This window comes from Olea europaea, chromosome 18, assembly GCF_002742605.1.
Source record: "Olea europaea var. sylvestris chromosome 18, O_europaea_v1, whole genome shotgun sequence".
NCBI classification, from domain to species: domain Eukaryota; kingdom Viridiplantae; phylum Streptophyta; class Magnoliopsida; order Lamiales; family Oleaceae; genus Olea; species Olea europaea.
The window spans coordinates 29,620,145-29,638,785 of NC_036254.1; the positions used below are offsets into that span (position 1 = coordinate 29,620,145).

At 30.9% G+C, this 18,641-nt stretch overlaps 1 long non-coding RNA gene across 1 annotated transcript; it reads left to right on the forward strand.

Annotated features, from left to right (window-relative positions):
- The first annotated feature begins 12,675 nt into the window (after positions 1-12,675).
- LOC111366566 lies at positions 12,676-13,709 on the forward strand. The gene is made up of 2 exons (XR_002697689.1): positions 12,676-13,076; positions 13,367-13,709. It is a non-coding gene; the product is annotated as an uncharacterized LOC111366566 (long non-coding RNA).
- The last annotated feature ends 4,932 nt before the right edge of the window (positions 13,710-18,641 follow it).

Below are 18,641 nucleotides of genomic sequence, written 5' to 3' on the forward strand. Positions count from 1 at the left end.
GTCCGACTAGATCCTTGTCCCTGAACCTCCGGCTCCTCAGCTGCTCAGGGAGGTAAATAGCAGGATGTGCCCTTATTGGCTCCCAGGTTCCCACAACTCATTTGGACTCCTTCCGCAAAAAGAGCTCTTCTTACTGGGCGTTTGTTCACACCAATGGCTTCCTCTCCGTATGGCTCCCAGTGTTAACTCCAGGAATCGAACTCTCCACCCTTGCTTCCAGCGTCCCAGCGAAGTGATTGTTCAACCAACTCGGATGTGCCCTGGGGGGCCTCCTTTCACATTTCTTTTTTTGAGTAATGTTTGGTGTAAAGACAAATTCTTAAAGAAAATTTAAAGATATTTTACAAAATATAGATCTCGCATGAATAAATAATGTCAAAAAACTCACCCACCCACTCTGTCCTTGTGAGGTATCTATATGGGTTCTGTGAACCCCTACATTGTACACCAATCACCTTTCTTCTTTTTTATCTTTACCATTTTCAATCACACAATTTATCATAAAATAATATTATACGTAATTTTTCCACTATTGATTTTCAAAAAAAAATTATTTCATCCATTTTCATTTCATCAAAATGGGAGCCAAGCGGGTACTAAAATTAAAGCAAAAGACAGATAAGCATTGTTATAGTTTAATGATATATGTCTCGTTCACTAATCAAATATTAAACAGGAAATACAGAGACAGCATAAATAATTCATCCTTACTTTTTGCACCAAGGAACGGTATACGAGCTCTATGGGACTTAGGGCCGGCCAACACCTCAAATCATATGAGTGTCTCAAAAATGAAAAATAATTCATTCTAAAAGTCCAGTTAAATTTTAAAAAAAAAAATAGATATAAAAGCAATTCATTTTAATTTAGTACAATCTTATTCAAATCAATAATTTTGGAATTTAATATACATGATTAATTTTGAGCTATAAAACGAGCCCATTATTAGGATAATCTGATTTAATTTAAAAACTAATTTTGCACATCAAGCAGTTATTTTAATGAGTTACAACTTAAATTTGCTTTATCTAAATTAACTTTTTCTCCAGTCCATAATGTATTATTTTTTACGAGTTTCGAAACGAATCCAATATTGATAGGAAAATTTCGATGCTCCAACAAATAATTTCATACAAATGAATTATTGATCTCGAAACTTATCTTCACTTTAATCCCTCAAAATCTTGAACTTACTAAAAGGTTCTTGAATCAAAATCTTAAGAATCTAATTACATTTTTAATCACTAAATAATCATAACTCGTCACATTATCATCTAGACATTATATATTTCTCACTATTTTACAATCTAGTCTCTAAATTTTGCACTTTTTATAATTGAAAATTGTTTTTCTTTTTACAAGTCATCCTTACAATATTCTCAAGACTATAAATTTTCTTAATAACTTTTTTATGATTTCTAAATTGCACTTCACTCAAAATTTTTCAATTAATAATTTATAATATAACTATTTACATGACAATTATTTTCCACAAATGGGATAATTCCTCTAAATATTATGTTATCCTAGTGTCTTGAGTTGTCGAATTTTTATTTTTTATTTATTTATTTATTTTAATTTTTTTTGTAATTCTATCTTTTGGATTGTACCAAGTCTTCGTTTAAAAATATAAATATATTATTTATTTAAACGTTTAAGTATTCTTTCGTTTGAAAAAAATTTAAGTTTAAAAGTCTCAAAATCCTTGGGGCCGGTCTTGATGGGACTTTTTATCTCTTTACTGCATTGGAAGATTTTAATTTTTTTTTTATTCGTTTATTCATTTCATGGATTCAAAGCTTTTAATTCATTTATTGTCCATACATATTTTAGGACTCACAACTTATAATTTATTAAAAAAAATTACGAAATATAAATTTTTATCTCTTCGTTTGAACTACCTGGCTGTGGACAACAATTGCTTTATTTTTATCTCAGTTTTCTCTCTGCTGCATTATTGCTTTAATTGGGTCATTAGAAAATCAAAAATGTCGGAACACAAATCAATTTTTTATGCTCATAGAACCCAATAAAGAGAAAATCTCAGGGGTCAAAAGGTTCAATCGGCGTCGAACAGAGGTCAAATCGAAAGTGATAAATAAATATTTATAAACATTTAAATTTTATTTTCACAACAATATATAATTAAATTTTTACACCATCAATTCAAATAAATACAAATATGTCGAATGTATGTTTTTATTATAAATTTTAATAGTTTTTATTTTTTAGATCACTTAAAAACTTATTTCAGTTTTACTAAATAATTTGTAAGATTAAAAAAATGTTTAGCAATCTATAGCAATTGAGTAATTTATTTTTGTAGTCATGCGCCATGTGGTCATAAATAATATTGAAAAAGTGTTATTTATTGAAGTTTGTCAATCCCACATTGAAAGTATATTGAAAGTGTGTTTTATTAAATTTTGTCAATCTCACATTGGAAGGTTATCAATTATGGGATTCAAGAAGAAATGGTTATAAATGAGTTCCATAGGTAAAAAATGTGAGTATATGGATATCCATCTTTAAGGTAACATTTTTATTATATAATTTTATTTTATTAAAAAAAAGTTGTGGAAACTGGTCCAAAACCGTAATCGATTCTCGATTTTAGGTTTAATTGACCGATTTTTGACCCATATTAAATAACTGGAATTTAGTATAATTGGATTGGATTTGGGTTTGGTTCCCGATTGAACCAGCTCGTCTGGTCCGATTTTACAAACATTGATACCCTCACATCAAATAATATAATCCATGCTAATATCGCCACAACATGCTCTTATCATGTAGTCATATGGTTCATTTAATTCTTCGATACATAAAGTTAAATTAATGACTTGTCTATTTCTGCATTCAAATATTTTCATACAACTTTTGGACAACTCTAGCATGTGAATACATGACAATTATCCTATATTAATGTGGTAATACATTTAAACAAAGTATAAAGTTGATTAAAGATCGAGATTCTCCAACAAGGAAGACTTTTTGAATCACGAGTAGAGATGCTATAATTGTTGTATTTTTCGCTTATAATTTTAAAGACTTAGTTAAGTCAATAAAGCATTACTTAATTACATGTGGAGCTTTATTATTTAATTACAAGTGGAATTTTACACATAATACTTTAAAAAGACCATGTAATGTCGATATTAGAAAAAACAAAATCAATGTTGTTAAAACAAAATTAAAATAATAATAATTATTATTATTATTATTGTACCAAACCAACCAGGTACAAATGACTTCTATTTCAGAATACCATAATCTCTTCTGAAATCACCAACTGATAAAATAAAATGCTGAAAATTTCGATTAAAGGAAATGATAGATAGCATATAATATTTTAAATCTACGTTCATAGCAATTATGGATCCTTTGGCAAAACATGATACACGAGGAAAAAAAATCATCTTAAAATTTAGTCTAAGGAAATTCCATTACTTAGGGTATGTTCTCTTTGTTGTTTTCAGACCATTTTCAATTTTTAATTTTCGAAAACACCGAAAACACGTTTATTTACCTATTTTCATAAATGAATTTTGGAAAACGCGGAAAAATTACAAAGAAAGCGCAAAACGGCCGTTTTGGCTGTTTTTAGTAGATATCAAACCAAAACTTCAAAATGCGAAAAACATGGTGTTTTTGCCAATAGTAGGATAGCTTAATTGGTTGAGTTTTTAGCCCATAGCTGGATAGCTCAATTGGTAGAGTCACGGATTTTGAGATGGTCACGAGCTTGATTTCACCAACCTACTTTCAATACAAAGGATTTTTTTTTTATTTTTTTTTTATATGCACAGTACAAAAATCTTTCAAATAAATTGGTAGGTAGCTGAGATTCGAACCCCAGTCACTAGCATGGAGTTTTAACGTCTTAACCATTATGGCAATTGCTTTTGCTTTATTGTATAAGTACATAAACTATATATACATATATATTGAATAATTCCTTTTTCAAATTTTTAAAACTAAAAACTGAAAAACGAAAAGAACAGCCCCTTAACTTTCAAATACTGCTTGGTATACAAAGTACATGTGAATAACCCATCTCATAAGAGGCGCTTCTTTAATTTGACTTCTCCCTTCAATCAAAGTAGTCCAAAATTAATTAATGATTGTGATCCACCAGAAGTTTTAAACACTAGCAAAAAATATAGCAATTGATAAAACTATTAAACGTACCGTATTAATATCAAGTAAAGATTACAAAGCCACTATATAAAGTGTATAAACCTTAAGAGCAGTAATCAACATAAAAGACAAACTGATATTAGATAGTGTTAATAACCATCTATAATGACCAACAAAGTGAGGCCCTCTACGTCTATGCTTGATCGTCGACCCCATGAACACTCTATGTTGGGCCGTAGACCTCCACGGGCACTCTTCACCTATGCTAGGCCGTCGAATCCCACGAACACTTTACGCCTATGTTGGACCGTCGACCCTCATAAACACTCTACGCCTATAATAGGTCATCGACCCTAATGAGCACTCTACGTTGGGCCGTCTACCCATGACCATCTACCACTACGCGGCCTACCCAATACTTAGCCATGAAAGTCATTAATAAATTGGATGGGGATCGGTTAACGACTGTCGTAGACACAACCGTCAGATAGTTGGAGGCCCCCCACTCAGAGTGTGGGGTAGTGAAAGAGGCTACGTAGGACACGTGGCACCATAAACGTCCAACATTTACGTGGCTCTAGTCACCTATATATACACCCAATGCAAAATAGATATGGCTCTGAAAAAACTTTGGCTATCTGAATACGCGATTTGCTTTTTCCCTATATTTATAAATTCAATACTAATTCTCACGCCGAATGTAAAACGAGGAAGAAAGCCCTAGCTTCATTTTGCAGGTAACACTTGTCCACCGGAGTAGCAAAAGCACCCTATGCCGCCAGGAGGGGTCGTTATTACTTTACAAACTACTAAGAAACTAAAAAACTACTACTCCAAACAGTCCCATCAATCAAACTCTCTATGTTGCCAAAAGGAAAGTAGGAATTAAAAATATGGTGCCACTTCATTCAATCTACTAATATAGTAACTCATCAAAGTAAAAATCGATTTAATAATGTAAAATTTGTCTACTCTTCTAGGAATAACATTTGCCTTATACGTCAAGGTTGAGTCACTCGGCACTTCTCTATGCAGAATTATGATAAGTTACATGATCTAGGGCATATGTTCTCAACATATCTTTCGGGTAAATATATCTTGTGAATGTGTCACATTTTATCTTCTTGTATGACAAATGGAATCCATTTATTCAAAATAGCATAATTTGTATTTAAAAACCTGATCCTAAAACAAGTACACTTTTTGTAAGTGGAGTTTATTGCAGTTGAAGACATTTACAGTCACAATTTTAAAAGACTCATTAAGACAATTTAATTACAGAGGGAGTTTTAGACTTCCAATATCAAAAGACTCTGCAATTTCAATATTGAAAAAATATATGTTGTTACTTAAAAAAGAAAAAAGGAAAATATTATTTTGCCAAAGCTACCATGTCCAAACTACTTCAATTTTGGAATACATGACCAGGGTAAAAATTTTAATGCCCAAAACATGATTCATGAAATAATTATCAGCTTAAAATTTAGTCCAAGGAAATTCCAATACTTGAATTTCAAAAACTACTTGGCTTATAAAGGATATGTGAATATCCAATCTTGAAAGAAGCAATTCTTTAATTTGTCTTCTCCCTTTAATCAAAACAGGAGTTAAAAAAATGGTGTGGCTGCGTTCAATCTACTCCTAGAGTAACTCGTCAAAGTAAAAACCGATTTGATAGTGTAATATTTGCCTATTCTTCTAGAAACAATGCTCTCCTTATACGTCAAGGTTGAGTCACTCGATACTCCTACATAAATTTCAACACCTACTTCACATATGAAGGATATGTCAATAACCCATCTTTTAAGAGGCAATTCTTTAATTTGTCATTTCCCTTTAATCATAATAGTCTAAAATGAAATCAATGATTAAGATCCCATCAAGTTTTAATCGCAAGTGGAAATATTGTAATTATTCCATTGTTGAATATAATGATTATTCGGTGAGCCCAATGCACTCTTTATCCTTACTTTATAATAATTATATTTAAAAAAAATTGCATATCTTAATACTATACTTTTTAATTTATTCGAATATAATTTGAATGGATTTACCAGATATTAAATATATATTAAGCAAAAGATGAGTAAAAGTCAATAAATTATTTTTGAAAAAAGCATTCAGAAAAGCAAAATAAAGGGTCAAAATAGAGATTATTGTTAGAACATAATAGAGGCGTCTTTAATTTTAGAAAGTGCATTTTTTTATACACTCCATCAAACTCTCTATTTTAATTCTTTATTTTATTTTTAAATCTTTTCCATATTTTAATTGACAATGACCAAAAAAATTAAATAATGATTGAATAATTCAATAAGTGGAACATCAAAATTTATATCTTTTAAAAATTTAATCATTATAAATTACAAATAGAGAGTGAATTTCGAGATCCAAACCTACTTGTTATTTTGAAAAGTTAAATAGAAAGCACATTGGAGCTTAATTTCAAATATTAACTCTCTAAAATAGATATCATCTTACATTTCAAGAGTGATGCTCTTATTTGTTATTATTTTTAGTTTTTTCCTACTATAGCTATAATGTGTTATTTACCACGAGTTTCAAAATGAGTCCAATATTGATAAAATAATTTCGATGCTCCAATAAATAATTTCGTACAAATACATTATTTACCTCGAAACTTATTTTCACTTTAATCCCTCAAAATTTCAAATTTATTAAAATGTTCTTGAATCAAAATCATAAGAATCTAGTTACGTTTTTAATCATAACTCGTCACATTAGCATCTAAACATTATTGTCCATACATATTTACATGGATTGAAAGCTTTTAATTCATTTATTGTCCATACATATTTTAGGACTCTCAACTTATAATTTATTAAAAAAAAGTACGAATATAAATTTTTATCTCTTTGTTTGAGCTACCTGGCTGTGGACAACAATTGCTTTATTTTTATCTCAGCTTTCTCTCTGCTGCATCATTGCTTTAATTGGATCATTAGAAAATCACAAATGTCGGAAGTATATTATTAAACAATGCCCCCGTTTGGCCTCCATTTTTTAAAATGAGAATGGATAGAATAATATGTTTTTTTTAAATGAGTGGTTAAAAAAAGAATTTTTTTTTCAATTTATGTGTAATATTATTTTATAAAAAATTGTGTAATTGAAAAGAGAATAGAAAAAAATTAAATAAAATATAATGGGGCCTAACAGGGACAATAACCACTAGACATTCACAAATCAATTTTTTATGCTCATAGAAAGTGTGAATACCCACACGTCAAATCATATAATTCACGCTAATATCGCCAAAACATGCTCTTATCATGTAGTCATATGATTCATTTAATTTTTCGATACATAAAGTTAAATTAATGACTTGTCCATCTCTGCAGGCACATATTTTCACACAACTTTCGGACAAGTCTAGCATGTGAATACATGACATTTGTCTTATATAAATGTCATAATATATTTAAACAAAGTATAAAGTTGATTAAAGATTGAGATTCCCCAACAATCAAGATTTTTTTGAAACACAAGTAAAGATGCTATAATTGATGTATCTTTAATTTTAAAGACTTAGTTAAGTCAATAAAGCATTATTTAATTACAAGAGGAGCTTTATTATTTAATTACAAAGTGGAATTTTACACATAATACTTTAAAAAGACCATGGGCCTGTTTGGGCTCGATTTTTTCATCCAGAAAATTAATTTTTTGATCGTTATTTTACTATTCTAGCCGTCATATTTGACTTCTTCTCGCACAAGTGGACCCCACTTTTTTCCTAACGGTCAAAAAATCAATTCTCAAAATCACTCCCAAACAGGCTCCATGTAATGTCAATATTAGAAAAAAACAAAATCAATGTTGTTAAAATAAAATTAAAATAATAATAATAATAATAATTGTACCAAACCAACCATGTACAAATGACTTCAATTTCAGAATCCTATAATCTCCTCTGAAATCACCAACTGATAAAATTAAATGCTGAAAATTTCGATTAAAGGAAATGACAGATAGCATACAATATTTTAAATCTACATTCATAGCACTTATGGATCCTTTGGCAAAACATGCTACATGGAAAAAAATAATAATAATAATAATAATTCAGCTTAAAATTTAGTCCAAGGAAATTCCTTTACTTAACGTTCAAATACTGCTTGATATACAAAGTATTTGTGAATGACCCATCTTGTGAGAGGCGCTTCTTTAATTTGACTTCTCCCTTTAATCAAAGTAGTCTTAAATTAATTAATGATTGTGATCACACCAGAAGAAGTTTTAAGCACTAGCAGAAAATATTGCAATTGATAAAACTGTTAAACATACTGTATCAACATCAAGTAAAGATTACAAAGCGACTGTAAAAAGTGTATAAACCTTAAAGCCATAAGCAACATAAAAGACAAACTATCAAGAAATTGAAAAACTACTACTCCTAACACCTCCACAAACTCTCTTTGTTGCCGAAAGGAAATTAGGAGTTAAAAATATGGTACCACTTCGTTCAATCTTCTAATAAAGTAACTCATCAAAGTAAAAGTCGATTTAATAATGTAAAATTTGTCTATTCTTCTAGGAATAACGTTTTTCTTATACGTCAAGGTTGAGTCACTCGGCACTCCTCTATGCAGGATTAAGACAAATTACATGATTTAGGGTATATGTTCTCAACTAATCCTTCGGACGAATATATCTTGTGAACAACTCATATTTATCTTCTTGTATGACTAATGGAATCCATTTATCAAAGTATCATAATTTGTATTCAAAAACGAGATCCCAAAATAAGTATACCATTTTTAAGTGGAGTTTATTGCAGTTGAAGACATTTACACTTACAATTTTAAAAGACTCATTAAGACAATTTAATTACAAAGGGAGTTTTAGACTTACAATATTATAAGACACTGTAATTTCAATATTGACAAAAAAATAATAATAATAATGTTGTTACTTAAAAAAAAATAATTGAAAAATAAAAAAGAAAGAAAAATATTTTGCCAAAGCTACCATGTCCAAACTATTTAATTTAATGCCGAAAACGTGATTCATGAAATAATTTTCCCCTTAAAATTTAGTCCAAGGAAATTCCATTACTTAAATTTCAAAACTACTTGACATTTAAAGGATATGTGAATAGCCTATCTCGTAAGAGGCATTTCTTTAATTTTTCTTCTCCCCTTTTAATCAAAACAAGAGTTAAAAAATGGTACGACTTCGTTCAGTCTACTACTAGAGTAATTCATCAAAGTAAAAGCCGATTTTATAGTGGATAATTTGTCTATTCTTCTAGGAACAACGCTTTCCTTATATGTCAAGATTGAGTCACTCGACACTCCTCTATGTAGGGTTAAAATAAGTTACATAATCTAGGTTACATGTTGTCAACTAATTTTTTGGACAAATATATCGTGTGAACATGGGACATTTTTCTTCTTTTATGACTAATATGGAATCTATTTATGCAAAATAGCATAAAATCAGTTACAAATCGAGATCCCAAAACAAGTATACTTTTTTAAAGTAGAGTTCATTTCAGTGGAAGATGTTTACACTTACAATTTTAAAAGACTTGATAAAGTCAATTTAATTACAAACGAAGTTTTAGACTTACACTAATATTGCAAAAACCAAAATTACTGTTGTTACTTAAGTAAACAAAAAAAAATTAATTATTGTGCCAAACCTACCATGTCCAAACTACTTCGATTTTGGAAAACATGACCAAGGTAAAAAAATTAATGCTGAAAACATGATACATGAAATAATTTTCAGCTTAAAATTTAGTCCAAGGAAATTCCGTAAGTGGAACACCAAAATTTATAACTTTTTAAAAATTTAATCATTATAAATTACAACTAGAGAGTGAATTTCGAGATCCAAACCTACTCATTATTTTGAAAAGTTAAAATAGAAAGCACATTGAAACTTAACTTCAAAGATTAACTCTCTAAAATAGCTATCGTCTTACATTTCAAGAGTGATACTCTTACTCATTATTATTTTTAGTCATTTCCTACTGTAGCTATAAATAAGTAAACAATTTTTACAAGATAATAATTTACGTGCAAGGGATAAGAAAAAACATTTCAACTATTAAAAGGGTTGATATCTACTTGCATCTCAAAGCGTGTAATTTTTCCTCGGAAAGTGGTATAAAAAATTAAAAATAGATTAAAAGATTAAGATCTCAAAGCGAACAATATTTTTTTAATTACAAGTGGCGATTGTTATAAATTTTGAATTTTACACAAATGATTATATTAATACAAATTATTTTAAAAGACTCAATAAAGACAACAAATGATTAATTAAACTCAAATGGAGATTAGTGTAATTGATGAAACGGGAGTTAATTGTTTCATTGGCTTAATTGTTTCATTGGCTACTGTACTTTACACATCGTCACGGATTAGCCAATGAAGTTAAAGATGCTTCCAAATTGTCATCGAACTTGCTTCCGTTTCACTAAAACGGCCACTGGATGGATTTCGTCTGGATACAGGATACTGGAGAGCATGGGGTGATATTATAGGTGTCAGGAACATTGATACTGACAAATCACCTTCATTTATTTCTCCTCGCTCATGTTGCTATTGCGGTGGTACCACCACTCTTGCGGCCATTTGTCCAATCGACTGAATAGGGATAGGAATTTGTTGATTATCGGTCATTTAATGTTGCTGTTTTTGTTTGTGTTCTTTGCGTCTTCGTCTGAAGGTACGTTCTATCTCCGAATAAAATAGCTCTAGATTGTCACATTGGACACGGAGCATACAATGAACACAATTTTCTGTAAATAAAAGAAAATAAACAAATCAAATAATAGTTAAAAATAAAAATAAATTAAGATTAAAACTAATAGTCCCCCGCAACGGCGCCAAAAAACTTCTTGTATATTTTAGTTTCGCAAGTGTACGAATCATAACAAGTAATAGTGGACCTAAGAGTCCGAATTGTCGATCCCACAAAGACTATTTTCTAACACTTAATTCAATTTTCCTTTAACTACTGTTTCATGAAAACAAATTAAAAGTTATAGTGATTTGAGTTTAAATCTTAATTCTGGACAATAAATAAATGCTCACACCAAAAACTTGTAAGATCAAATAATTAGAAGATGTTAGGGCAGAATAATTTCACATATTGATCACCTTTACATCTCAAATTAAGACTCAGTTCTAATGTAGTGTTCGATCGAATTCTCCTATTGTATTCAATTTACCCCTCTCGAATTCTCATTAAACCAATTCAACTAATTAAATTGCATATCTCTATGCAAATTTAACTTAGTTAAACGAGTTCGTTGTCCTAGGAATTCAATTATGACCGCAATAAATGGCATATGTATCTCTACTCGTTATACCAATGTACTGGATTTTACTACATAGTCTAAATCCTAAACTCATATCTCTATTCGTAAAGGATTCACAAAATTCATCAAATTATTGATCAGATAATTTAATGCAGTCAATTTATAGCAAGAATCAACACGTGGAAAAATTAAAAACCAAGAATTTTAATAAGAAAATATAAAGGATTTCAAATGGGTTATATTATTCGTTTTAACAATGGATTTAGCTACGCATAATAAAAGAAGAGCAACAACAAATTGTCTTAGAGTACATCACTGAATTTAGAATTAAATATGTAGAAGAAAAGGTGGATCTTGCACCAAAAATTCCTTCTTCTTCCAATTTATGCTTCACACGATGAATTTTTCGTTGTTTTCTCCCTTTGAATCTCTCTCCCTTTTTCCCAAGAAGTGTTTCTTGTCTCTAGAATGTGTGTAGAACCTCTTAAAGTGTGAGAATTTTCATATTTATAGGACCCCACCGTGTATGAAGAATAGGGTTTTCTTATGGACTCCAAAATGAGCCGAAATTTCGCTTAGGTTACGGAGTGCCTAGAATGCGGCGCCGCGTCAAATATAGGCAGCGCCACTCTCTTTTTCTCTGGCGCTGCAGCGCCCTAAAGTGGCACCACATTTCGGCGGACAGCACTTTGTTCAGTATTTTTGTTATAACTTTCTCTTCCGATGTTCGATTGAGGTGATTCAAGTTATGTTGGAAAGCTAACTCAAAGGGATACAACTCTGTTTCAGACATCATTCTCCAATTCAATCGTTTGCTATGTCAAAAACGGGTCTCAATGTGAGGCTGGAATTCCGGAGCATAACTTTTCGGTTGGAAATTGATTTGTGATCATATTTTACCTAAATTTGATCTCTTTGACATCTTTCTTCATCCAATTGAATCCTGACACTCTTGGATCTTCATCATGAGGTTCAATACAACTTTTTGAATGTTTACAATTTCGTCCCCAAATTTTGGATCTCTTATAATTTAACCATTTTCTCCAATTTTGCCGACTTTTGCTTGTTCCTTCAATTTCTTGTACCGTCATTGAATTTTACCTATTCAATACAAAATACAATAATTTAAACCATAATTCATCCGAGAAGCAACTAAATATCATTGTTTTAAAGTTTTGAATAAGTGTATAAAATACACTTACCAATTTGCACACATGGAGCTACCAATTATAGAAAACGCAAGAAAGATGAACCCCAAACTCAGATCGCAATGCCAAACCCTAACTCCCAAATCCATGTCAATCCGTTCTACAAATTGAACCCAAAATCTGATATACAAGAACTGAAAACGCGAGAAGGATAGACCACAACACAAATCTCTAACCCAAACCCTAAACCTCAAATCAAAATGTAAACTTTACGTAGAATAAACCCAAAATCCCATTGTTGAAGCTAAGAACCATGAGAAGGCTGAACCATTAAACCCAATATTGCAAAGCCGAACCTTGATTCCCAAATCAATTTCAGACATCCATTGGAGAACTCCCAAAACCTGACATATGAGTTGCATACCGAACGATAGCCAACCATGGGATGAGAAACAAACTGCAGTTTGAGAAACAGAGAAAGCAGTAGTTTGGTATGCAATTTTTCTGTATTATGAAGATTTGTATGCTAATGATTTACAGTCTGATGTGTACATATTAACAAGTGTTAATATGTTTTCCTATAAATGTTGATCCTATCATTGTGAGAAAAGAAAAAATGTAATCAAATTTGGGAGAAATAGTAATTTTTATTTTTAGTGGCATCTATGACCATATTGTGATCATTTTGCTTTTGACATAGAGACATGCTTGTGTATATTTCCCACATTTTTTATTGATTCTTAAGCTAATTGTGGACTCATTATTCTGCAAGTTTATGCAGAAGAGACATAGATATCTTCTTGATACAAGGTATTTGAATTGGCCACAAGAATTGCAAATTGTACATTAAAGGAACTATCCCATGGATGTTGAAATGATGGACGGAATCCATTCGGTGGCCTTTATAGTGAAACGGAAGTAAGTTCAATGGCAATTGGGAAGCATTGTTGAGTTCAGTGGCTAATCCGTGACGATGTGTAAAGTACAATGGTTAATTAAACAATTAACTCATGAAATGACATGAGACATATACTGGAAAGGTTTCTGCATCCAGGATTTTATCTATTCTTTTATATAGTTTAAATTAAAATTTATTAGATGTACTGAAGTTGATGTTTGGCAAATGCTCTTTTATAGATTATAGAAAACGAACCTTGCAAAGTATATGAATACAAAATTGATAAAAACTACTAGTCTTATGAAATATGTAGATAATATGGATAAAAACTCTCATAATTTACTAAATGTGTGAATACAAATTATATTTGACCACTTTCAGACCAACACTGAAAATTGGACATTATTAATGTTTAATTCAAGGAAAGCATAAAAATATTTTAAAGCTATGTTCAACGTTGACATTCCTCATGCACCCTTTCGCAATCCCTTCACACTTAACTATTTGTTTGGCGAAATTTACAAATGATCAAACGTTAGTATTCAACTACACATTCTAATGAATTTACAAATACTATCCACTTATACATCCACCACTCGTTTCTATATATTTATAAATTAAACCCTCTACAACTTCTTCCCAAATGGAGGCTAAGTTTATTTTTTTCAGCTTAAAAATATCTAATTACAGACGAAATCCACAAAATATCCTTTTTCAACTTCTTCCCATTGCTTGACTTTCAGTTAGATTGGGAATAGGTTTGTCCACAATATCCTTGTTCAGATAAAATTAACAAGACAAAAAATATAAAAAAGAGAAAAAAAAATTACCAAAGGTAAAAGATTTTCCCTTTACAAATTTTTTTTTACAATCATATAGAATCACAAATATCATACGATAACTAATGTCATGAGATTTACCATACCCACGAATTTTTATTCTTTGAAACTCACATAGAGAAAAAGAAAAATAAGACACTAGGCTAATGATTTTTCCTCTTTGTGCTTCAATGAATCGCTATAACCATCGAACCTAGATTTATTGCTCGTCTTTTTCGGAGCTGTCAAATTTCTCACTTGGAATTACCTTATGATAGAACTTCATAATGTTTATGTCAACCAATGACATGATAGAAAATGTCTAGAGCAATATTTCAATGGTCGAGGGGCATAAACTCTCCTGGTATTTTTCATAGAAGGCCGGATGATACACGTTTAGTCATAATAATCACAAATTTTTCATTATAAGATTTTTATCCTTATAGAAAGGGTGAAATTTCAAAAGAATCATATAACCTAAACTAAATTAAACATACATAAACATGAAAGATTATTATGGTTGTGAGATTCACAAAATCAGACAAAAACTAGGTGTGTCTACGTACTGGTTAAGAAAAGCTTCAATTTTTCTCATATCTACTAACTTATTAGTTCTTTTTGTTTTTCCTCAGTCATAACTAAAGCCATGAGGACATACACTTGCATAATTAGACATGTTAATTAGGATAAATCCATATATACATAAATATGTATGTAACGCACTAACTTTTAAAAAAAGTAGGTTTACATTATATATTTTACTTAGTCTAAACATGCTCTTACCAAGCTGGATACACATATTTTCAGCAAAACTTTCTGGACAACTATAACATGTAAAAATATGACAATTTATCTTCTTTATTGAAGAAGTAATCCATCTAACCACTCATCTTCTCCATTAAAATGGTAATCCATTTGAATAAACTAAAATAAAATGTATTAAAGATTGAGATCTCACAACAAATAAGATATTTTAATCACAAGTAGAGATTATAGTAATCATTGTACTTATTGTTGACCTCCATATATAAACAAGGGGAATTTTCATAAATGCCACTAAATTTGAAAATGCACAAAAAATAAATTTATTTGTGCCAAATTCTTTCAAAAATGTCACTTTTTGCTGCGAAATGTCCATAATACCTTGCGTGACACCTTTTTAGGAGCATTTAATGCTTGATTAGAATGTCATTAATATTGTGATGTGATGATTTGTTTCGTATATTATAAATATTTGAGATATGATTATTATATGGTTAATATAAATTTTGGTAAAAAAAAAAAAAGAAAGAATTTGAAAAGTGAAAAAAACACATAAATTTTCACTATTCACAAACCATACTTTTTTGTCCATCTTCTTCATTCCATCATCAACAAGTGAAAGCTATTGGATTGATCATTCATTTTCAAATGTTAGCTATTAAAAATTGTTTATGTTTTCATCTTATAGTTTACTATTTTAAATGTTGAATACAATATGATCATATTTATTTGAAATTTTTGAAACTCTTATTCATTAATTTGTTTGATTTTTGACATATTTTTGAAGGAAAAATATGCCAACATCCTTTAGGAAATGTGAAGGATTCCATATTTAATGAAGTATTGAGTTATTCCTTATTTATTTTTGGAAAGAAATTGTAATGTTGTAATTGAGAATTGATTGTCACCATTAATGTTTTCAATAATTTCTTCCAAAAAATCAAAAACATATTTTTCAAGCTTCCCTAAAAATTATGGTAGTTCAACTATCGAATAGTATCTTCAAAATCGTCGGGGTTGGACATTTGAACTGTCGAACTCGAAATTTACAAGATGTCGGGATAGATAATTTAACTGTCGACTTCGACACTTGAAAACTATTAAATTGTTACTCAAATTAGGAGTCTTTGGAAGTGGCAGACAAAAGGAAAGGGAATCAAAGTTGTATTTTTCAAATTAAGGAAAGAAAATCTTATTGGAGCCATGTGGAAATATGAAAGAATCAAATTGGAATCAATTCCAAAGAAATAGGGAAAGTGGCGTGTTCCCTGTTCATGATGTGTCTCGGCAGATTTTTTTTCTTTTTTCTTTGTTTACACATTTCCTTTTTTCTTAATTTCCATCTTTTGCCAATTCCTAGGACTAGACTTGTGTACCATAAATATAGGACCCCTATTTCAATATTGTTGAAACCAATTGCTGTAATTCTCTCCTTTCATATTGATTGAATAAAATAACATCGTTTTTCTGCCAGTTCCCTTTTATTTTGCATCTTTTACTTTAATCTTGTTATTGGTTATGTTGTGATCTTTATTTATACTTCATATTGGGTTCATCAAATCTCAATTCTTGCGTTGTCTTCATCGGTCCCAACAAGTGGTATCAGAGCAAGGTTGCAAGTTCTTCATGATTTGATTGAGGTTTTCAGAGATGGCTTCGATGAAGTACGATATTTCGCTGCTGGATCGCAATACAAGGTTTTCGCTATGGCAAGTAAAGATGAGGGCTGTGTTGACGCAGATGGAACTTGATGACGCTTTGCTGGGTTTTGAGAAGATGCCAGCAAATTGGTCTATGGAAGAGAAGCAATGGAAGGATAGGAAGACTACATCATTGATTCATCTTCATTTGTCTAACAATATACTGCAGGATGTTTTGAAAGAGAAGACAACGGCTACTTTGTGGCTCAAACTGGAGCAGTTGTGCATGACAAAGAGTCTGACGAGCAAACTGACTCTAAAGCAGAAATTGTATTCCCATCGTATGGAAGAAGGAGGGTCACTACATGACCATCTTGCTATGTTCAAGGAAATCGTTGCAGATCTGGAGACGTTGGAGATAAAGTATGATGAAGAGGATCTGGCATTGATCCTGTTGTGTTTATTACTTGGCTCTTATTCGTCATTTCGTGATGCTATATTATATAGTCGTGACAAGCTAACCATTGAGGATGTATACGACGCCTTGTTCTCAAAGGAGAAGATGGAGTTGTTGGTTGGAGATTCTACATCTAGGGGTGGGGATGCTCTTCTTACTCATGGTGATCGACGGAGGGGTAGATCGAAGGTGAGGTACAGCAATATGTTGACCTAATGGTTGACTTCTTGTTTTGATTATCACAAACAAATTGCGTTTAATTCTAACAAATTGAATTTAAATGATTGATAGTGATTATTACAAATTTATGACTCAAAAAATCTAGATCAAGAATCATGCAACCTTGGCACAAAACGACAAACACACAAGCAAGATTGAAGATTTATGAACGAGAAAATGGAAATCGAGCCTTTACGCACAAAATCGCATTGGATGAAGAAATTGAAGACATGAGCTATAGATGCATTTCTATACTCAAATGTAAAGGTAAAACATTTTAATATTTTGCACCGATTATAGCTCAAACAATTTTTATGCACGAGAATTATCATGACAAACTTTACATGGATAAAAATTATTTTTAAAATATAAGTAATTTGATTTTTCACAATTAAATCTTTATGAAATTACTTATCTATACGAAGTATATTAGAAAATTCTACAAGTACCTTAAAGAACATTTTTCACGAAAAAGAAAAATTCGATGGGCAAAATAATTGGCCCATCCGGACATCCGGATGTGGTGTTCAACGGTGGAATTTTTTACCATTTGGCAAACGACTAGTTAACCGTCCGGATACCAAGCAAACGTCCGAATCACTTGTCCGGATCCTGATTGGTGGCTTTAAATACCTCTCTTTATACCTTTTTTAATGCAAGAATCCCCTTCTGACCGTCCGGATGTGGCGTTCAATGGTCGGATTTTTTACCGTTTGGCAAATGACTAGTTAACCGTCCGGATACCAAGCGAACGTCTGAATCACTTGTTCGGATCCTGATTGGTGGCTATAAATACCTCTCTTTATACCTTTTTTAATGCAAGAATTCTAGAACATTAAAGAGAGTTATTTATTGATCTTATCTACCTTGTTTTTCAATCTTTAAGAGATCAAAATATTTATTTGTTGAAAAACTGTTTGAATGAGTAACTTTTTGAAAAATCATATATCTCAATAAAAGTTTTTCACACAACACTTGAGCTATATTCTTTGTGATTTATTGAAGTGTTGTACCTAATTCTCTCTTGATATTTAGTTGTGTTCATATCATTTGTTAAGAGAGAAGCTTTTCAATTGTAACTTTGATTTTCTTGTTCATAAAATTGTGGGTCATGTTGAGGTCGCAGAAAGCTCAACGTATAAAAGGATTGGTGCTCCTTAATTGTAAGTCATCGGAAGCGTTGTAAGGGTTGGATTGCACCATAAGTCAATCAAAGATAGTGAAAAAGGACTTGCTCGTGACGGAGAGCTTAGTAACGGGGG